Raw genomic sequence first — 23,130 nt, 5'->3', positions numbered from 1 at the left:
CCAGACTTCAGCGTAGGCTATGTGGTGTGTCTCTTTACCCAGAATTTCAAATCAACCTCTGCCAAGCTTGACCACAAGTACCTTGGCCCCTTCCAGAGCACCCAGAAGATAAATCCAGTGGCCTTCAAGCTCCAGCTCCCAGCGTCCCTCAAAACACACCCTGTCTTCCAGATCTCCCTTCTCAAGCCTTTCATCAACAACCCATTTCCTGGGCGGATGGATCCACCACCGTCACTCATAATAGTCCAGGGAAAGGAAAAGTATGAGATTAATCAAATCCTGGATTCCTGACAGGTAAAGGGTAAGCTCCAGTACCTAGTGGATTGGAAGGGGTATGAGCCAGAGGAGAGATCCTTGGAGCCCTCAGAAAACATCCACACCCTCTCCCAGTTACACAAATTTCACCAGCAATTCGTTGACAAACCAGTGACAATGGCCTCTGGAAGGAGCCCTAGGAGAGAGGGTGCTGCCAGGGGCACAGCTGGCTGGTTGTAAGGCTGCCCAGCAAGCTCAGCTGGGAACAACGAGCCCCTTCCAAATGGCTGTGCTTCGTAATTGGTCAGGGGAGCCAGCGGTCTGCTACTTGGTTTTGACTCCGACTCTTGGCTACATCCCTGACTACAACTTCGGCTTACCCTTCAGCTTAGACTTTGATTTCTGAATCCCAGCACTGAACCCTTGGCTACATTTCTAACTATGACTCTGGCTTACTCTTCGGCTTAGGCTTTGGCTTCTGAACCTGGTTCTGATCTTTGGCTTCACTCCTTGACCCTGACTCTGGTGTCACCCTTGGTCCAGGCCTGATCCCTGGATTTTTGCTTGTCATCACCCAAACTGCCTCACTAGGTAAGCTGCCCATGCCCTGGCAGCTTACACACACAGTATTTCTATCAGCAGCATCTGAGAAGTGTTTTCACCATTACTTATTCTCCTTTAATTTTGATTGTGCTATAAAAGTAATTAGCTCAGAACCAAGACTGAAATGGGCTGCCTCAACCCAGCTAGGGTTGTTGTGAAGGTAGCATTCAAAATGTGAACCAAGTGTAAACTGATGTCAGCCTGAGCCTGGGGGACAACTTGAGGCATTGCTTGGGAGAGGTGTGAATGGCCCTTATTCATCTCAATTGCATGTTAACTATGAAGCTTAATGATGAGTTGAATATCTACGATTTCACTACTGATTCAAAACACAAAAAGGAGACCAAAATATCATTTATTTGGGGTAAGGTAGCCCCTAAAAACCTCAATCAAGGATTCAGGCCACATTGTGCTAGGCACTGTACAGACACCCCCCTCCCCCCCCAAAAAAAACAAAACAAAACACAAAAAACACAGAAGACAGTCCCTGCCCATGGAAGTTCACAACCAACATGTTAGGCAGGTCGATACACCAGGTGGCCCAAACAGCCAAATGGGATGTAGAGGAGGTTGGAGGATGAGGAAAAAAATAAAATGCACAAAGTTTAGCAGAAAAACAGTTTGTCATTTGTCTAAGTAATGCCAGATGGGAGAGATTTGTAGGCATCATAGCCAAGGTGGGTTTTAACGTGGAATTTAGAAGAGGATAAGGTAGCAGCTTTGTGAATTTTGACAGGGAGCTTTTCTTCTTCCTGTTGAAGTCAACAGGACTTCAAAATGTGGTCCTTTGTTTGGAATGCTGCACATTCCTAGCCTTACGGTAAAATATTGAAACCCAGCTAGAGTTGTATATATAACAATTATTTTTAACTTGTTTGAAGTATGATGGGGACCGGTCAACTGAGGCAACTTTATAAACTTCCAGTGCAAATTTAGGGACTGTTGGGAAGCGTCATATGTTTAGAAGTGTTGGCATTTCAGAAATAAATATTGATTGTCCTTTTCCCATTTGCCTGAAGCAGGTGAATCGAGAAACTTCTGAAGCAATAATTTATTGTGTCTTTACCAATTCACTGAAGCGTTTAGGAATATAGCCCAACGTCTCATGACATTAACTGGTTGATACGTTATCTCACTGTTTCCTGCAGGATCTTGGAGGGCAAACTAGGCTCTCCATTTAAAGTGCTACAGAACTCTACAGGTCCCTAGATAGAGTGCCAGAATGTGTGTAAAATGAGGGATTAGCCCCCTTTTTTGGCTTTAGACTTTTGTCTGACCCACTTTGCTCCATGTTGCCGAGTTTATCGGATTTGTTTCAGCCAGATGTGTTGTGGGCTCCTGACACCATCCCAGAGTGCTCTGCTCTGGTCTGTCTTTGAAACAAACAATTGATTCATTCAGCTAAGGGAGAGCACTGGGAGAGGTTAGGTTTATCTATAAACTTTTCATATGAACTGAGACTGAAAGGATGGGGTGGGATAGGGAATGTGTCACTCAGAAATGAGGCAGTCAAAGGCCTATGCTGAGTTTAATTTTAAGATCTATTTTAATCCATTGGTCAAAAATGAGGCTGCAGATTGGAATCTGCAGCTGAGAGCACAAAGAGGGAAATTATTCTAATTAAGTTTCAAAAATGCTGATCAAAAGAGATGAAAGGGGTAGAGGCTTCCAGTGGAAGACAGAGGGAGAATAGTAGGATTCATTCCTGTCACTTTTATAATCAGTCCCACTGTGACATGGCATTGGAGTGCCTGCCTATTAGGCCAGCCACCATGCAACTTTAATTAAATAAAACAGTTAAATTACAGTATTTAACTAGGACAAATCTGGGAGATGCTGAGCACCTGGGGCCTGATTTTACAAAGCATTGAGTCCCTCCTTCTATGGAAATTCAGGACACTTGGTGTCTTGCAGGATTAAGTCAATTGTTTGGAAAATCCTTGTATGCTCTTGAAAAGAATTCCCCCTATGTTGATTTTGACCACTTGCAGCAGGCAAACATTAACTTAGGGCCACAACGTGAAGAATGAAATCAAAATAAATCAGGCTGGGTCTGCTTAACTAACTAGTATATTAACTTCACAACAGTGACAATCCCAGCTTTAAGTCACAATGCAACGGAGATTAAGGGAATTGGGCACCTAAAATCCAGGGCCTGCTTATGTCCTGCCCTTCGCATGCCCTGGCTGTCCATTTCAAATTCCCACTGACTTCAGTGAGAGCATGATCAGGCCTCAAGATGGATGGTGCAGGGAGAGCAGACATTCTGATTTGGTAACATTTTACACCCACCTTGTACTGGTGTCAGAGGCTACATAAGGTGCAAGGACCACTGAGTTTAAATGACTTGTGCAAATTCATAGAGGAAGGATGTGTCAGGAAGCAGGGCCTGCAGCAGAGCCAATCTCCAGTCAACCTAACAAGCGCACTTAGCCTAATTGATGGGAAGAGTCAGCAGACTGGCATATAAACCCAACAGCAGCAGTAGTTAAGTGGCTGCTCAAAGCATCTGCCTATGGCTGTGATAGCTCCTGTGCCTGCTTGTTCCCAGCCTTGCTCCTTCCTTGGCCCCAGCCCTGCCCCACTCCAGGTAACACAGTTCTGTCCCTCAGCTCCAATCCCTAACTTCCAACTCCAGCTCTGACTCCTGCTCTGGCCACTAAGCCTGGTCACTGACAGGACTACAGCAGAGCTAAGATTAGAACCCAGAGCTTCAGAATCCCTTCTTTAACCATACAACCATATTTTCCCCTACCTAGCAAATGCCAATTCAAAACACCAGCATTCCCATATTATTGAAGGTAAATATTTTCAAATCTGCAGGGCCAGATAATTTGCACACAAGAGAATTAAAAGAATTGGCCAAGGCTTTCTCTGACAGATATATGTTAATTTTTAACAAAACGTGGAATCCTGGAGAAGTTCCAGAAGACTGCAAGGGGGAAAAAAAACGCAAACAACAAAACTGAAAACTCTAGACTGGTTAGCCTGACATTGTTCCTGGGCAAAATCATGGAAAGGCTGATATGGAATGCAATTGGTAAAAAGACTTAAAAGATGATAGCATAATCAATGCCAATCAACATGGTTTTATGGAAAATAGATTTGTCAAGCAAACTTGATACTTTTAATGAGATCCCAAGTCTGATTGATAAAGCTAACTTTACTGATATAATATGTGTTAATTTTTGTTATTCTGAGGAAACAATTAGCACTATGCCAAGGCACTGCATCTTATGATAAATGGGTTAAAAACTGGTTAACTGATACAAAAAAAATTGTAAATGGGGAAGTATCATCCAATAGGGGTGTGTCCAGTGAGGTCCTACAGGGAACTATTCTCAGCACAGCATTATTCAATATCTTTTTTAATGATGTAAAAGCAAATATAAAATCATTGCCGGCAAAGTTTGCAGATGATGCAAAAATTGATGGAGTAGTAAATAATGATGGGAACAGCTCAGTTGTACAGGCCAACCTGCATCATTTGGTAAGGTGAGCTCATTAAACAACATGATGAGACTGCCTATGGGGGTCTGGCTTCCTGCATCCCAGGCTCCCAGCTCTGTGGCAACCCATGATGGAGGGGAGGGAGTGAGCTGGGAGGAAACCAGGCAGGTTTTCCTTGATTTCATGCCTAGTTTCCATCAGAGGATTCAATGAAATCTCCATGTCCCCACAAAAAAAACAAAACAAAACACAAAAACAAAAAAACCCTCTTTTAAAAAAAAAAAAAAAAAAAAAAAAAACCAACATTTTCCAGTGGAAAAATGTTCTATCAGAAAATTTCTGACCAGAGCTAAATAGCAGTGGTCCCTTCTGCCCTTAAAATCTATGAATATACATGCTCCCTAGCTTTTCCTTTGGAATTTTATGTACTAAAACAATTGGTCCCTACCACATGCAGAAACCCCCCCTACTCCTCCCTCTTTGTTGTCTTGCTTTGTATTTTCACTGTGGATACCAATCAAAATTGGTGGCATTGCACTGTAATATTCACACACACACAAATGCATTTTCTTCAATAAGGAAACCCTCCCCATACCAAGAGATCGAAGTAGGAAATGAACTGCAGTTGCCATCACCATCGGTACTTATTACAAACACAGAAGTAGGAAAAAGCTGGGCTAGCAGCCAGAAAAAACTAAGCACTTTCTGATATGGTCTAACCTGACAGAATACAAGAAGAACAGTACTACACTGAAACAGTAAAACTAGACTCCTGAGGAAAAGAATCACTCTGGTGTCTGCTGCTACCATATTGCTTTTAATTCACATTAGAGAATTGGATTGGCCAGTAAACTATCAAAACAAAGGGAGAAAGAGAGCAGTAAGAGGGATAAGACACTTTCCTCCACAGTCAGTTCAGGTTGAATATGCAATCAATTCTATAAACTCAGAAAAATCCTGGTAAAGGCAGGAGTGGCTTGGAAAGACTGAGGTAACAGGAGTACTGGCTCTTATTTTGAACCACAAATCTGGGTTTATGTTTTCCAGTCTACTCTGATATACATCAATGGACGCACTTCCACAGGCCTTGGAAGAAATTGACTACAAATTCTCTGCCGACCAAAAGGGTTTTACTCAATGTGAAATATGCACATGTAGTAAAGTGATAATAAGTACACTCCCAAGGATGGACAATGTGTTCTGTATCTCAAGAATATGCAGAAATGTGTCCATAACTATTTTATGGCACAAAACCTTACTCACATGAATAGTCCCAATGGCATCAGGGGATTAATTACCCATTCAGTCGATAAGGGTACTCAATAAAGCACAAATTGTTAACAGTAAGGGTAATTAACCATTGGAACAATCAACCAACGTTGTGGTGGATTCTCCATGTTGGACAATTTTTAAATCAAAATTGGCCGTTTTTCTAAAAGATGTGCTCTAGGAATTCTTTTGGGGGAAGTCCTATGGCCTGTGTTACACAGGAGATCAGACTAGAGGATCACAATGGTCCCTTCTGGCCTTGGAATCTACGAATATGAATACTGACCACTCACATAACTAATGCCTTTCTGGATTGGGCCCTAAATTATTAGTTTTTTTTCAAAATAAAAGTTCTTGGCAATGAAATTATTTTCCTGTGCAGAAGCAGTAAATGTGAGAGTATTAGATATACAAAATTAAGGAATAAAGCACAAATGAGGAGGTATAGGTTATTATTATAAATGTTTTTCAATAATTTTAACAAATTTAATATAGAATGTTACAGTTAAATGGCTTTTTTCCCAAAAAATCTGAGGGGGGAGAACAAATCTTAGCATCACTATCACAGAGTCCACTCACTGCTGGATGGCATCTCCTCCTGGCCACTGCTGGGGATTAGCTCCACTGCAATCCTACCCTGCTTTCTGCTGCTCTCTCTTTCTCTCTCTCTCTCTCTCTCTCTCATGCTCTGTGACTCAGGGTGCTGTGTCTTTGTGGCTTGGCCCTCTGGCCAGGCCACTGGGCATTTTCCGCTTCCGGGGTATCAGTCTCTTCTTCCAAGATGGCAATCTTCCCTTCACTATCCCAATGGTGCCACTTTCCCAGTGGCTGCCAGGGGAACCCAGGCCCACCCTCTACTCTGGGCTCCAGCTCAGGGGTCCTGTACTCAGCAAGCTCTGCACCCCCTTAAAACCTTACCATCTTTTCCCTCAGCCTTTTCCTACACCCTCTCCACGTAGTTTCCCTTCTTTCCCTGTCTGCTGTCCAGCGAATAGCTACAGATTCCCTCACTGCAGCCCTATTCTATTGCCAGCTTCCTGGTTTATTCTAGCCCTGCCTGTTCCTTCCCAGCTGGGCTCCATCTTCAATCAAGCCTTCAAACCCTGGCTCTTCCTCAGGTGGAGCCCATCAGGTTAATTATCCTAATTAAATATTCATGGTAAATAGGCCCAATGGCCTGTGATGGGATATTAGATGGGGTGGGATCTGAGTTACCTAGGAAAGAATTTTCTGTAGTATCTGGCTGGTGAATCTTGCCCATATGCTCAGGGTTTAGCTGATCGCCATATTTGGGGTCGGGAAGGAATTTTCCTCCAGGGCAGATTGGAAGAGGCCCTGGAGATTTTTCGCCATCCTCTGTAGCATGGGGCACGGGTCACTTGCTGGAGGATTCTCTGCTCCTTGAAGTCTTTAAACCACGATTTGAGGACTTCAATAGCTCAGACATAGGTGAGAGGTTTTTCGCAGGAGTGGGTGAGTGATATTCTGTGGCCTGCGTTGTGCAGGAGGTCAGACTAGACTATCATAATGGTCCCTTCTGACCTTACTATCTATGAATCTATGAACCTACTCTGACTTGTGTGGTGTAGACAACCCACCACGGTCACCAAGATCATGGACTACTCAATTGGTCTACCCATATAGAAGGATAGAAAATGATAAACTATTACTAATCAGCCAATGTACCTTAAGCAAGAAAGACATTGCCAGTTACAGATTCCTGTAAACGTAGTTGTCTTTCAACCCGAACGCTTGTAACTAGTGAACTAATGAAAGCAACTAGAATCTTACATCAACTACTAATAAAGAAGGAAAAAGCAGATGCCTCTAGGCTAATATTTTTGTGCAATTCAAAGGCTGCATAAACATCAAGCACTGTAGCAGACAAATAAGAGTGCTAGTATGGCTGCAAATACAAAGACCTTTCTAAATAATGAAACTCATTAAGCTGGAGCCACGTTGCAAATTTTAAAAGTGAAATGTACTTTTCTGCATATACATAAAGACAGGTAATAAAATATAGGGGTAAGCAAGCCCATGTTGCCCAGAGTCTAATAGACAATAAGTTGAAAGTAGGACTGGATTCATAGAGCAACACTCCGCTAATCTGTATTCGGGTCTCAAGTGTATTATCTGTAATTTACAACCAATTTAAATGGCATTAACAGTCTTCCCCTTATGGGAATTTAAATTTTCATCCTACCATTGAATTAAACACTGATTGCATATTTTCTATAGGGGACGTAATGCTCTTTGAAGCTTGTTTTGAATAATAAAGCATCTATTCATGCACATGGTGCAATGTGCTTCTTTGTCCTGAATGTAGCTGAAATAAAATGCGAGTTAAAAGGATTTTTCCTCTAGCCACGGGTTTGTTGATTGCCATCTATTTTCATCCATTCAAAATTTTAAAGAAAAAGAAAAACAGTATTTTCTTCCTGTGTTGGAAACCCTCATTTATCCAGTAGATTATTTCCTGAGAGTATTTGGGATGAACAATCAAGAGGTTATCTTTAGGCAAGGAGCCCCCTACCCCCAAAACAAAAACAAAGCACACAGAAACATTACATTCCAATCTTTGGGAGAAAATATTGCACAACATGTTACCACTGTGCTAGTGCCAATCAATAAATCCCAAGAAAGAGAATATGAGGAGGAGGAAACTTTTAAGATAAAAGACAGCAAATTAGGTAAAATAATAGTCTTGACCTTTTTTGTCTAAATTTGTATGGAATTAATAATTGATTCAGGCAAATAAGGTTATTACAGTTATTCCTTCCAGGATATAGATTTTTAACAACTTAGAATTCCAATTAGTGAAGCAATCTACACAGCCCTTGAGCTGCCCTGGCATTCCCTAGGAGTTTAGAAAAAGCCCACTTGCTATTGAAGAAATGAGTCTTAGTAGCTTCCATTCACCACTGGATAAATTCCAAGTTTTATAAGCATGGTAATTTTGAGATTCAGCTTTATTGGGCAGGTATATTTTAAAAAATGGATCCCTTTCTTAAACGGACACCCATCAACTTAAAATCTAGCCAACTTCAAAAAGTGAGTTCAGAAGTAGTCCCAATTATACCTCCTATCCAGGACCATTTCTGTGGTTTTACAATCACATTTTTCTATAATTAAATATTTTTTCCTCTCTGTTGTTGCTGTGTTTGAAAGACACAGTAAAAAAAAACAGGGATCACGGTCTAGTCATACAGGTCAAAAGAGAATTTTTACAGCCCTTTGTACATTATCAAAGTAAACAAGCTAAAAAAGAACTCCAGTGTAGGTGTTAGTCGCAACAGTCAGTAAAAATGTCTCAGGCAGATTTCAGATTTTTTTTTTTAATGTGGTGTCCATTTAAAAATGTGGGTATAGTTGTGTCGAACAAAGTGCTGTAGCTGAGTTAATAACCCCCAATATTTAGGAACCTTTCATTTATCCAGACATGACAGAAAAGACAAAACATAGTAAATATATTTTGGCATTTGGTGATATACGGGGTATAAAGCAATGTAAAATATAATTTAAACTGGTAAATGATCATCGTTTTGTTTTCTGGCAGGCCCAAATTTTCTGCTTTCTTGAAAAAACAGAATCCCCTCTAAAGAATCTTCCCCCATCTCTTTTGATCTTATGTAGATTTTTAAAAATACAGACTCTACCAGAAACACAAGGAACTTTCTAATGATGTGTGTCGCTCTCAGTCTAGAACCAGAGTGTGTAGCTCCTAGACGGAAGAATGCTGGTGAAAACCTGATAACTAGAGATTTAGAAAGAGGCTGGGAAATTTTGGACTGCTACCTTCCTTTCTTATTCCAATCAGGACTCCGTCAAACAGCGATATTAACTGCACCTCTATGCTTAAACAAACATGCAAGTTTCCCATATGGGATATTTGAAGTTTCCTGCCGTTAATATGGTGCACCTGTTGTAAAACCGAACAGCAGTAATGCTGTTACTCCATCCTTAGACAAAATCCAAGATGTTATGTTGCTGCACTGGGAGATCTTTGACTGCTTACCTTCCACAGATTTAGTGAAGTAGTGGAATACTTTCTCTGTTGCTTTCAAAAATAATTTTCAGCATATCATGAGGATTAGAGGGATACGTTAGTGACAGATTGGTCTCCTATTGTCTTGAGTCTAACTCTCATTTTGTTCAATTTTCTCAGTATAGAGATAAAACCAGGATAAATATTCTGTTTAAAATAATCCAGTATAAATGGTAAGTAAAATTTGATAATTTGACAAAGGTTTGTCTGACAAAGGTTTATTTTCCTGTGTTATGTTCACCAAGGCAGGAATTTGAAGGAAGAGAAGAAAGAACTATTAAACACATGCATATACCCATCTGCAGTCTGCAACCCCCAAGGGTGCCTTGTATTAGCTACATGAGTGGCTGTTATCTACGCCGACAGTATAACATGAACAAATTATACTATCATCATGAAGAACAGAGCAAGACATTTCCTGATGTGACGTAATTGTTTTACGAAGTCTTCATAGTTCAGAAAACCACTTACAATTCTCAGTGCAAGAACAAAGCTCAAAATTATAGCACTGAGAGTTTTTATTATATTTTGAACTAATATTGATAATACTTATAGCTTATATGCCATTACTCAGGTTCGGTCATTAAATAACTAATCCTCACAACCACCCTGTCAGGTAGGCAGGGTAAATATTATCTCCCTATTACAGATGAGAAAAATATGTCACAGAATTGAAATAACCTGCTCAAGGCCATACAACCAGCCAGTGCCCAGAAGAAGAATCAGAACTTTGTAGTTCCTGGCTTCTGGTCTAATGCTCAGGCCATTCCTCTCTTTGATTAAAGGATCTCCCATGTAACAGGAGCCACTGCAGTCTAGGGATATTGCTGCTGATTGCCATGCAACTTTTTCAAATCCTGACCCATGTCACATGATTGGGCTCAGGAAAAGTCTTACCAACAGTCCAGTGTGAGATCCTGTACATCCAGTGTTGCCAACTCTTATGACTTTTATCATGAATCTTGGGATAAATGGTGTCCTTCTTATAGCCCAAACTGCTGAAGTGGTGTGAATACAAGAGAGTCTCAGTTTCATTTAAAGAAAAAAAGTCTAGAGCCCTCACGGGTGCAGAGAAAAGCATGAAAATGTGACCCCAATACACTTGAAAACCAGAAGGTAAATCAAAAGAATCCACAGTGTATTTTTTTTTTACATCTGATGATCTGGGGGAGGGGAGGGTTGGTCTTTTTATTTAAACAGTTGGGATTGGCACTAACACATACCTTTATGAAATGGCTCATATTAGTTTGCTTCCGTCACTGTTGCAATCTCACTCAATCCACGTACAGTGTCCTGGCCTCCTCCGGTGGTCAAGTCCACAGGCAACATAACATTCTAAGAACTCATCTAGTGAAAAACTGAACAACCCAGCAAACTTTAAACATTTCTTTCTGTTTTTCACTAGCATGGGAGGGCAAAACACCAACGCATACATCAGGGGATATTTACATTACATTTTATTACAAGTCTAAACGAAGAGGACATAAATTTGCCAAGTTGCTGTAATAAATAAATAAAGGAGGGGGGTGAGCTCTCAAAGGAAACCCTACGTCTGCTTTCCAGGCCACTGCAGTGCAAATGTGTGTTTAAAAAAAAAAAAAAAAGGCAGGGCAAAGGTGACAAAGCAGACTCAAACATCTCCATTGCCATAGCAACAAGCAGCATTAGTCTGACAGAGCAACAGAAAGCAAAATATATCCTTGCACAAAATATGCTGCAAGTTAGAAAAATATGAGTCAGTGCAATTCTACCCATATACTGCACATACATAAATAACCAAATATAAATGACTTCATGTTACTCAATAAAATGACTAATTGCTATTTAAAAATAGATTTTACTGCAAATAAATATGAGTTTAATTGTCTATCAAATCCAATTTCCCTTGACATTAACAGGACAAGGAAAAATAACCACAACATCTTGTACACACACACAAACAATACAGACAGTAAGTAATTTTATATCCCTCTGTCTAGAATGTGATGCTATTACTTTATTCTGTATAGGTTCTTGTACCACCTTTTCACTGTAGTTTCTGAGCATCTTCCAATTGTACATTAAGTGACATGACTAACATCTGTCATGTGTGGTTTGTTCTCTCTCTCATCCTTTCCCCAGAGGGAGAATTGTGTGCTCAGTGGAGTGTTTTGTGTTGGGGTGGGGGTTTTTTTTATGTAGACACTGGCATGTGTTTATATTTGAGAAGGCAGACTGAAGATGTGCGCCTTGCCTTTACAGTGGAAGGTGGTGACGTTTGTGATAGGTCCATATAGGGAGTTCATTCCACAGTCTCAGACCACTCCCGGGGAAAGTTACACTGTTGCAGTGGAGTGAAACTGTCAACTACAGTCCTTTACCCTGGAGTTTTAGGTGATCTTTTAGATATGCTGGGCCTAGGCCATTGAGTGCCTTAAAAAGGACGGAGACCTTGAACTCGACTCTATTCTGTGGGAACCCAGTGTACAGAGCAGAGTACAGGTGTGATGTGTGCATGGTAGCCTGAGGAGGAGACAGTGTTTTGTACTAGCCAGATTTTCTTGAGGGCTGATGGGTTCATGCCCAGGTATATTGCGTTGCTGAAGTCTGGATGGGAGGTGATTAAGGCATGTATAATTGAAGCCAAGTCATCTTCCAGCAGGATGGGATGGAGCCTCTTAGCCAACTGGAGATGAGAGAAAGTATTACTTGTTGATGGTACTGTGCAAGAGCTTAGTGACAAGAAGTCCAACAATACTCTTAAGCGATAGGAACAAATTGACCAATGGTGGGCGAGTGCATTCCACCAAAGGAAAGTGCACTGTGACTACAAGCTCCTCAAAGTGCTTTCCTCTACCCACAGTATCATCTCCGTCTTGATTGGAACTGATCTCATCCAACCACTGGGTCAGCTTGGTGATAGTCCTATTGTTGTACGTGGTGAAAGTTAAGTAGAGCTGTGTTTTATCTGCACATTAATAGAACTTGAGTCCATGTCATCTGACCAGTCACCTGGTAGATGCAGACGTTGAATAGAACTGGAGAGAGAATTGATCCTTGTGGGATGCCACAAAATGAGAAAAGTCTAGTGACAAAAGTACAGTGTCCTTGATAAATTAATTACATCTGCGCATCTAATCTATCCTTTTGTTACTCTGTCATTACATGGCAAATACATCTTCATCTTTACTATATTATTAATGTATTGAAGAGGCTATTGTGATTAGAGCTGGCTGAAATGTTTTGGGAGAAACTTTTTTTTTTCCCCTGAAAAATGCAGATTTAGGTCAACTGAAACATTTGACAAATTCATGGTGAATTTGCCAAATTGTTTTTTGTCAGAAACAATATAATTCTGAAAAAGTCAAAATGTTTCATCTGAACATTTTTGATTTGAAATTACTTTTCATTTTGAATTTTACTTCAATTTTATTTTAAAAAAAGATTGCATACCCAAAAAATGAATGAAGCATTGTGTTTCAGGCCAAATGAAATATTGCTTGACTGGAAAGAAAATATTCCTAACTTTTTTCAGTTTGCTGAAAAAAAAATTTTTGGGGGGGAGGGGGGAATACAGACTTATATGTCCAACATATAAGGCTGTATTCCTTGAAAGAGCTCAGCACCTAACATGCAGAACTCTTTAAAAATCTAGGTACTTATTTTGATGCCTAAATAGAGCCGTTGTGAAAATCAGGCCTACTGTGGCTAGCAAGGGCTGGCTGGAGAGGTTGGGGAAAGATCTATTACAAAGACCACATAAGTGATGTTACAATATGTATTGCTTTTACTCAGAAGCTTAGGACAAGCTCTTTTTTTTTTTTTTTTTTTAAGTGTCTAAATAGGAAATGATCTATTTTGAAAATCTGGTCCATACTGTTTCCATGGCATTTACACATATGGCACATATATTTTTGCCCCAGGTGGGAGGCTCCAGTTCTGCCCCCAGTTTCACACACCGCTACCCAAGGACACCACTGGGCTCTTAAGATCCAATATTGTTTGCTTTTTAAGCTCAACTGAGAAAAATCAGTGATGAAAACAAAGCAAAGTACAAGAAAAAGCTTTCCATACAACCCAAAGGAAACACAGGAGGAGAAACTGACGCTGGATTCAATTTACAGAATAGAGAGACCTGATCCCTCACACTCTGTAAACAAGCTCTAGGGAAATGTTTTAGCTTAGTGTCTACAGAAAAAAAGGAAAGAACTGCCCTCGACCCCAATTTGCCTTTCCTAATTACTGCCCTCATTCCCTCCGCCCCTTTGCCTCCACTGCCGTCACCTCCTCTCCTCTTGGATTCTCTGCCATACAGTTTCTGCCTTCGCCAATACAATGAAACTGCTCTTACCAAGGTCACCAATAACCTCATTCCAGCCCACATCAAAAGACCACTTCTCTGTTCTCATTCTTTTTGATCCAGCTAATGCTTTCAGCACAGATGATCTCTCCTTCATCCTCCTCGGGCCTTTGTGTTTCTTGGCTCTTCAATTGCTCCTTCAGTGTCTCCCTCCTCCTCCTCTTACCATACTCTATAGGCAAGCCCTCGGGGTTCTGTCTTCGTTCTCCTTTTTCACTCAGATATGTTATCCCTAGTTTGTCTATTCTGCGCTCACAGCTTCAACTAAGAACTCTGCCTCTTCATTCTGTCACCACTTCTGAGTCCCGTGGCCATGCCTTAGTCCTCTCTCATTTGACTAGTACAACGTCCTCCAGTCCAACCAGAAATCATCTTCCACTTCCGCCTACTATCTGACCATGTCACTCTTCCCTTCCCTGGCTTCCACACAAGCTTCTGATACTTACATTCCAAGGTCTGGCACAAATCTGCTCTTGTACGTCTCTGCTCTCATTTCTTGCTACACACTCCTTTTCCTCATGCAAGCCTCCCTCCTAGATTACCCAGTTGCATCCTTGTCCCACTCTCATCTTCATCTTTTTGTGCATGCTACCACTTTGCTCGGTAGTCTCTCTCTCTCTCTCCTCCTTTCAATACATCTGCAAACCAAAGCCTTTAAACATTGTACTCATCTGTGGAACTATGTAAATAATAATTGTACTGGTGTCCTTATCCCTGATGTTAGTCTTGTCTTTTGCAGCACTTTTACAGCACTTTTACAAGGAGAGTGATCACTTTACATAAGCTATTACCAGCAGGAGAGTGGGGTGGGGGAAGAGAAAACCTTTTGTAGTGATAATCACCCATTTTTTCATGGTTTGTGTGTACAAAAACATCTTCTGTACTTTCCACAGTATGCATCCGATGAACTGAGCTGTAGCTCACGAAAGCTTATGCTCAAATAAATTGGTTAGTGTCTAAGGTGCCACAAGTACTCCTTTTCTTTTTACAAGCAGTAATAGATGGTGATCTTCTGAAGCTTGAAAGAAGATTTCTAAACCACCTTAAGATGATGGGTGCACTCTTTTGCATGTGTCTAGATCAGTGGTTCTTAACCCGGTGTACATGTAAGCAGTGTCAGGATGAGCTCCACCCTGACATCTGGTGGTGAGGTGTGGCAAGTTGTGGAAAAGAACTTCAGGGGCCGATCTCATTTGCATAGGCACACCCACCCCGCCTAGAATGAGGCCATAGCTGCCCAAATGGTCACTTTGGCTGCTGTGGGATCCCCAGTGTCTCTGTTATTGGGGCAGGAAGAATAAATTGTTATTACCCTGATTATGGGAACTGTGCTTGGAACTGTACTTGGCCTTTTATTATGATGGAGGGACTCACCATCAACTAAGTGGCACTTGCTAGGCAAGGGTCATGGGTTCCAAACCTCTGTGACTTGAGAGAGGCTGGGGACAAGAATTAATACTTGGTGGCATGGGCCCCTTGGTGAGGGCCTTACATGCTAATTGCACTTCCTCCTCTCTCCACTGTGGAATATCAGAGCTAATTTTGATTTCATTAGAAGTCTAGTTACAGGCTGCTGAGCTCACTTTGGGCTAACAGTGCACCAGCACTGAGGCTCCCCTACTACAAGCTGAATTCACCAAAGAGCTGAACTGACTAAGAGCTGAAATCACTGAGCGTTGTGTTAAGTAGTGGGGGAGCCTGAAGATATAGTGTGGAGCAGTTTGCGGGACGGCTGGAGTGCCTTGTGGACGGGCTGGTGCAGCAGTTCGTAGGACGGCGGGAGCTGCTGGTGGGACACGGAGCAGTTTGTGGACCGGCTGGTGGAGCAGTTCGTGGGACGGCGGGAGCTGCTTGTGGGCCACGGAGCGGAGGAGTTCGTGGGGCAGCTGGCGGAGCGGAGCGGAGCAAAGGCCTATGGAGCTGTGGGGCGGTCAGCTTCAGATCATGTAAGGTGCCTCTTACCCCCGTCCCATCTCCACCCAGGTTGGGAGGCAAAGTTCCGCAGATAAACTTTCGAACTCTGGGGCTGCCCTGACCAGGGACAGAGACTTTTGAGTCCAGCAACCCCAAATCACCCAAAGTCCCAAAAGTCCAATGACCCAAGAACCAAAGGGAAAGGGGCATGCCCCAATTTGCTTGGGGTGGGTTTTTTTTGCTCATGGGTTGTGTTATGAATCCTGTTGGTGATGTTTCCCCAACATAATGCCACATTGTTTCTTTCTGTTATTAAAAGGCTTTTTGCTACACTCAGACTATGTGCTTGCGAGAGGGGAAGTATTGCCTCTTGGAGTCGCCCAGCGGGGGTGGTATATATTTGTCCCAGGTCACTGGGTGGGGGCTCGAGCCAGCTTGCATTGTGTTATTGGAATGGATCCCCTAGATATTGAACCCAGCCCTTGTTGCTGCCAACTCTGACGGGCAGAAGGGTTACATACACATACCCCTGGGGGTATGCAGACGTCTTCCAGGGGGTATATCAGCTCATCTAGTATTTGCCTAGTTTTACAACAGGCTACATAAAAAGCACTAGTGAAGTCAGTACAAACTAAAATTTCATACAGACAATGACTTGTTTATACTGCTCTATATACTATACGCTGAAGTATAAGTACAATATTTATATTCCAATTGATTTATTTAATAATTATATGGTAAAAATGCGAAAGTAAGCAATTTGTGAGTAATAGTGTGCTGTGACACTTTTGTATTTTTATGTCTGAGTTTGTAAGCAAGTAGTGTTTTTAAGTGAGGTGAAACTTGGGGTATGCAAGACAAATCAGACTCCTGAAAGGGGCACAGTAGTTGAGAACTACTGGTCTAGATCATAAGCTCTTTGAGGCAGGGACTATATCTACATATATACTTGTACATTGCTGAACACATTGTCTGTGTTCAATAAGTAACATATGAAGGTGATCCAATACCCTGGTGATGAATGGGATGGAATAGATAGATCAATCAAGTCTCCTAATATAATCAGCTGAACAAAACCATAATAGAAGTCCTTCTTACAGTTGATCCCTCCAAAAGGGAATTTTCTCCTCTTTTTTCCCCTCTACATCAAATTAAAAAAATGTCAGCCTGCTCTAGTCACTATTAATCATATTATACACATCTCACAAACTTTCAGAACTGGTAAAATACCAGATGCATGGTCCAGAGCACAGCCAATTATCTGGCTATAGCTCTCTAAGGAAAATGAGAAGCCTCCCCTAATTACTTTACAGCAATCGTAAAAGGTTATCTTGGCCTTGATAGCAGTGACCAGAACACTTATGGCCAGAATCTGCCACTTTTACTCATGTTAAATAGTATCTTACTGTGTAGGTAACCCTATCAATTTAAATAGAACTCCACACCATAAAGTACTATTTCAGATACAGAGGGGTGATAGGATCCAGCTGTATCTATATCTTTTGTATAACCTCATTTGAGAAAGGACTCTTTTCTCTACATTTTCTGTGCAACACAGATACTTATTTGGTGAAAAAAAAACATGGCAGAGAAAATACAATTTTCATTTTAATTTCTCTCTCATGAGTACAGATTTTAAAATACCCTTGTCCATGTGGAGAAAATGTTGCCCTACTCCTGCTCCTACCAAGACAGATCAAATGGGATTCATCCTAGCCCAGTGGTTCTCAACCTCCATCCCAATCAGCACACAGTTGCAGCTCATGTGTCATCCTCAGGGTCATACAGGTAGTATATTTATCATGTGGATGTGGCCCACATAACACAAAGAGAGCTGCATATGCGGCCCACAATGGTAAATAGGTTGAGAACCACTGTGACTTAGACAGATGTGGAATTATGTTAACAGAAAACAATGATGGTTTTTATGGAGAAAATTCACAAAAGCTTCTGGAAGGAGGCAAATGGGAAGCTGCTCACAACAAATAAATCCAGAGACCTTTCCCTGAGCTGGATATAGTTCCTACATAAACATATGTTTTCATAAAAGTGTTAGCTTGAAAGATATTTGTATTGTCAGGAGGCAATAGCATATAACTTTTGTGCACATTTTATGCACATTAGAACATTTGTCAGAATCTATTGGAAGTCATCATGGAGTATCAGAGTTAAACAAGGCACTCAAGTTGACTTTGAATCCTTCAAATAGGCTTCTATTGGTTACCAAAACCTAACATCCTCAGTACTATGTGTAATTTCCATAATCAATTAATTCTGTGAAATGACTATTTTTTAAAATCTAAATCAGCGGCATTTTCCTTAAGGGAATATAAATTCTTTCAGAGACTCAGCTGCACTCAAAGGCTTATTGCAAAGTATTGCGTACTCAGGGAGTGAAACAACATGTCGTCTTCAAAAGTTATCTAAAGATAATTTCAGGCATGGGTCATGGAAATCAGGAATCAGCCCATCATGAATGTTTAAACTGCTTCCATTTCCCTTAAGAAACATCTGCCTGTAGCACCAATTACAACAGCCATTTTAAATGGCAAGCCATTTTAAAAAAAATTGTCTGGAATAAAAGGCAACATGATTTTGGGAGGGATGTAAGTGAGGGTGAGAGGGAAGAAGTCTTTCCTCTCATTTGTCAGGAGCACAAAAAAGCCAGGAAGGATCCACTTACTAAAATGCAGCCACCTTTACAAAGAAGCGAAGGGCCGGCTCTTCACAAATACAGTTATAATAGAATCTAGTCTTTGAGGGTGGCCAAAGCCACTTCAAAATGGAAAGATTTCCAAATCCCTTACAATTGCTCCTTCCCCTATTTCCCCCCCCCTTTTCTCATGTCAGACATTGTCCATTTGCATTCATTTGAATTGCATTTTAATAGCTTAAGAGAGCACAATTCGCATTGTAAGCAGGCAGATTGAGGAAACACATTGTTAATGTCCATCTTGAGAAGCAGGTTATTTCCACTGACAGTAGGTTAATGTATAACACTGTCTTGGAACTTGGCCAATGAGAGATTCCTTTTGTTCTAATTTGTTAGGTAGATTTATGAGATTCTAAGTTACTATACCAATAACACATGGATAGACTGGAGGAGATCCAGCCTTTATTGGATTCTTTTGATGTGAATCTGAGAGTCAGACATCCTACTACAATGGCACTATCAAGGTATTTTGTTTTTAAAATTATGTTTCACCAGTCTGGTTTTAATGACTTGTAGCATTTTGGAATCTGTTTTTGTTTCCTTGCCAAAATGGTTCTTGCCACCCCACATTTTCTTCTTAGGCTGTTCATGGATATATGGCAGTGGCATTTTCTGGGGGGTGGGGGGGAGTGGGGGGAAATGAGAGAGAGACCTATCATTAAAACGTTTGATGGTATAGTTGTGGGGGTTTTCAATTCTTTTTTAAAGTGTACCCTGCATCACCACAACACTGTGACCTTCAATGCAGATAGCCCATCCATAAGTGCATGTCTTAAACGCCTTTAATCCCCCAGCATGTATATAATAAGTACTCTTATTTTCCTATAGGTTGCAAATCCAAAGCCAAACCATTGCCAGTTTTGCAACTAAAACACAAACAAAACTGGTTTGGCCAATTGCTACATTCCATATGTCTGAAGCAACAAGCATTCCCATGCGCTGTACTCATAACCTCCTACGCAGGTGCATGAAACTAGAATGTAGTGAGCCAAGTAAAATGAGACCTTCTGAAATTATATGGAGCCACCTGTCCAAGAAATAAATATATTCAATATCAAGTTAATTATTTAGTAATTGGGTATGACAAGCTGAATTCATCCTTGCAAATATAAAACAACTAAACGAAAAAAGACCAAAGATTGTCCAGACTGAGCAGTTATTTTTGAGAGCTGAATTTGAGATTCCCTAAAGGGACCTAATTTTCATAAAGTGCCAAGTACCCTCCCTCTGAAAATCAGGTCCTCTATGGCTTCTCAGATTGGGAACCCAAAAATCACTAGTCTCTTTTGAAAATCTTGGTCCAAATATGTTTGTTTAGCTGGAGGGAGATAATTGATTAATATCTGTGTCTGGGCACCTGAACTGAGAACAGGGACCCTGCCTCTCCTCTGCTGTCAGTGACCTCCCCACCTCCCCACCGCTGGGCCCAGGCAGCATGAAGAAGGAAGCTGCCCAATTTGAATGCAGAGGGGAACTGTGGGGTTGAGGAGCAGATTGGGACAAGGAGCCTAAGGGGTGGAGAGGGCGACTGGAACTAGAGGCTGGAAAGGAAAACTGGGATTGGGGTTGGGGCAGTGACCGGCTGGGCAAGGAGCCTGGGAGTAGGAGTGGGAAGTGCAAGTGGAGACTGTAACTATCCATTATGACCCTTGGTAAATAGTTCCAATGGTTCAGTACTCTCACCAGTAAAAAAAATCTGCCCACTGCAGACAGACTGTTCTGGGAATTTAGCTGCAAAGCTCGAGCATGTCTCTACTGAGCATGTACGAACTGCAATTTTTCAATGGCCTGGGCCAAATTTGGGCACATTTTCACAGGGATGGCAAAAGGCGCATCCCTAGTGCAATGGGTTCCCTTCCTCCACCCCTAAATTTCAATCTTCCAGCTCCAAAGCATGGTGCTTCCAAACAAAAGATTGCCAGCATTTTAATTTTTTTTTTTTAACAGGGGCCAGACAACATATTTTTCCCTAGACTCATTCTCAGAAACTGTTTTGGCTGAAATTTCCCCCAGAAATTTAGATCGAGGCAAACACCCATCTTGGGAAATTTTGGCCCCAACCTCAAAGATTAGCAACATTATAGGCAACTGAAAAGAGGATCTTATAATGGGAAGTGTCTGGCAACCTTAATAATAGACTGTGTTACCAGCACCTATGCTACACACATGTCCCTATGGAAATCCAAAAAGAACCATTTCCTGAAACACTGAAAAGTTAGAGTAAAGGTACAGAGAAAACAAATTTTTAACTGAATAGCATGTCAGTTATTAGAAGAGTCTCTTTATTACAATAAAGTTCTACTGAGTCTAGTTGCGGTAGTTGTCACTTTATGTATTATGTGAGGAAATTCTTTTTTTCACTGATTGGATTGAATAAAAGATATTTATTGGATCATAGACATTAGAATATAGTTGTCCTGAAGCACAAGGGGAAAAGCAAGCCTGCTGTACCTGTCAAACTTTGTTCTGAGAAGGAGGAGAGTTTGTTAAATACTTGCAGTCCCTATTCCCAGGGTGACAAAAGGAAGCAGCTACATATTTTATAGATTATACACCTTTCTTTGGGCATTCCCTGAGTTGAATATATTTGAATGTTTTTGCATGAATGTGCTCACAACTCAGGGGGAACTTTCTGCAGAGTTTATTTTCCAATTATTTTCCCTCTTTTTTGGTGATGTGCTACTTTCTAATGTCTAATATATTAAAAAGATGCATAACCTGGGGGAGGGGGGTGAAAATTGAGAAGAGCTGGGTGTGGGGTGAGAGATTGTCTCTCTTTTCCCCCTTCCCAGACACCTGTGAGCCATGTATATGGGATAAAGAATCTCTTCGCTCCTCTCCACTCTTTGTGGGGAAGAGAAGTATGGAAGCATTTCCTGTCTGTTTCCTTGCCCCACCTCCTAGTGGTAGGTTCTTTCTGGGATTGGGGGAGAGGTGGAGACTCTAGTTTCAACAAGGCACCCACACTGCTGGGTCCATTTGCTCATGGTCTTCACTCTGAGTGAAGATGGCTGAGTGAAGGTGTTTTGATGGCTCCCCACTTGCTCCACCCAGTGCTAACACAGCACCTCTCTCCCTTTAAAAGAGCAGACATGATCAAACTGCCGTTGAACTGCCAATGGAAAGCTTCCCATTGGTGTCAACAAGAGTCAGATTGGGCCTACAGTTAGACTACAACCACTGTTCCAGTTACTGAGACAGTTCCAAATTGATCCTTAGAGCTGGCCCTCTCCCCAGAGGGTTACAGCCACCTTTCTCCTGTTCCCCTAGCTCAGCTGGCATCAGATGTCCAGGCTGAAGGATCTGAACCAACATAAACATAGTTTTTGAATTGTTATTGTTATTTTAAACAATGCAAGGACACAGAACAAAAATCGTATATGTAGAAGCCAACCTTTACACGTCAATGTCTCCATTTAGTGGATTTTCTAAAACATCAAAAGTAATTAGAGCAGTGATTCTCAACCTTTTGGCATACTGGGTCCCTTTATTCCATGTTGGTACCAGTGCCTGCCCCCCGGCCTTTTTCCTCCCACTCACATCTAGCCAGAACATTGAGCAATATAGAAAAGGCAGCAGCAGCATGATCCCAGCACCTGCTCACAGCCCCTTGGGGGTTACACCCTGTAATGTGTGAACTCTGAATTAGATCATATTACGTGATGATCATTGCTCATATTTGATTAGCAATAACTACTCAAAACTAGGATTTATAATGGATGTCCTGAAACAATCTTAACTATTGGCTTTGTGAACACACAGTGACAACCACGCTGTACTCAAGCAAGTCCTTATAATGTCATGGAGATACAGTGGTTGACAAACATGGGGAGGACAGGTGAAAGACAGCATAAAGAAAATAATCTTGAATAAAAAGAATGTAAAGAGCCTTCAAAAACGTATTAAAATTTGTAAAAGATAGAAAATGAGGTCATAATGCTGGCAGGTGAACGAAAGCAAGTGTTTTAATGACTTAATAAGAGGAACATGTTGGGAGCCAATGAGGTTAATATGTAAGTGACATAAAGCAGTGGGGGGTCCTGGGTGAGATTTATTGTGCATACTAATTGAAGGATGTTGAATACCAGATCATGGCTGAAAGATGGGGCTGTGGCTCTATCTACATCCCCTGGTTCACAAAGGATGATCTGGCAGAATTTAATAGCTTCACAATGTCACTGAGTGGCAGTTTAATAGGGAACAAAACACATAGTACAGTGCAATATAGGAGGAAGCCACAAGAAAGAAAAAATACCAATGAATTTAAGTGGAGACCAAGTGGGCAGCCTCCAGGTAAGAGCAAGATGGAATTCTCTAGTCTTGCTATCTTCAGTTAGACAAAAGATTTTTAAACTGTATTTTCAAGTTTCATCCAAAGGAATACTATCATATTAAATCTTGCCCCAAAGTTACATTTTGTAATCACAAGCTTATAAAATGTTAAGGCCAATAAAAATTTCCCTATAAGTTCATTCAAATTTTTTTAAAACAACAACTCACCAACGTTTGAGCCCAAATACTGCAGCACTAGAAACCTGTGAG

At 41.3% G+C, this 23,130-nt stretch overlaps 2 long non-coding RNA genes across 2 annotated transcripts in view; one reads left to right on the top strand and one right to left on the bottom strand.

Moving 5' to 3' along the window:
• The window catches only part of LOC122464024, a 29,836-nt gene extending 23,157 nt beyond the window's left edge, over positions 1-6,679 (bottom strand). Inside the window, exon 1 of the long non-coding RNA XR_006287858.1 lies at positions 6,157-6,679. This is a non-coding gene — a long non-coding RNA (uncharacterized LOC122464024). The remainder of the gene's footprint in view (positions 1-6,156) is intronic.
• The window catches only part of LOC122464025, a 43,077-nt gene that overhangs the window by 2,795 nt on the left and 17,152 nt on the right, over positions 1-23,130 (top strand). The window lies entirely within an intron of this gene.

Source organism: Chelonia mydas, chromosome 1 (genome assembly GCF_015237465.2).
Source record: "Chelonia mydas isolate rCheMyd1 chromosome 1, rCheMyd1.pri.v2, whole genome shotgun sequence".
In the NCBI taxonomy this organism is placed as follows: domain Eukaryota; kingdom Metazoa; phylum Chordata; order Testudines; family Cheloniidae; genus Chelonia; species Chelonia mydas.
Note: the sequence above shows the minus strand (reverse complement) of the source record. Positions and strands in the feature narration are given on the sequence as shown.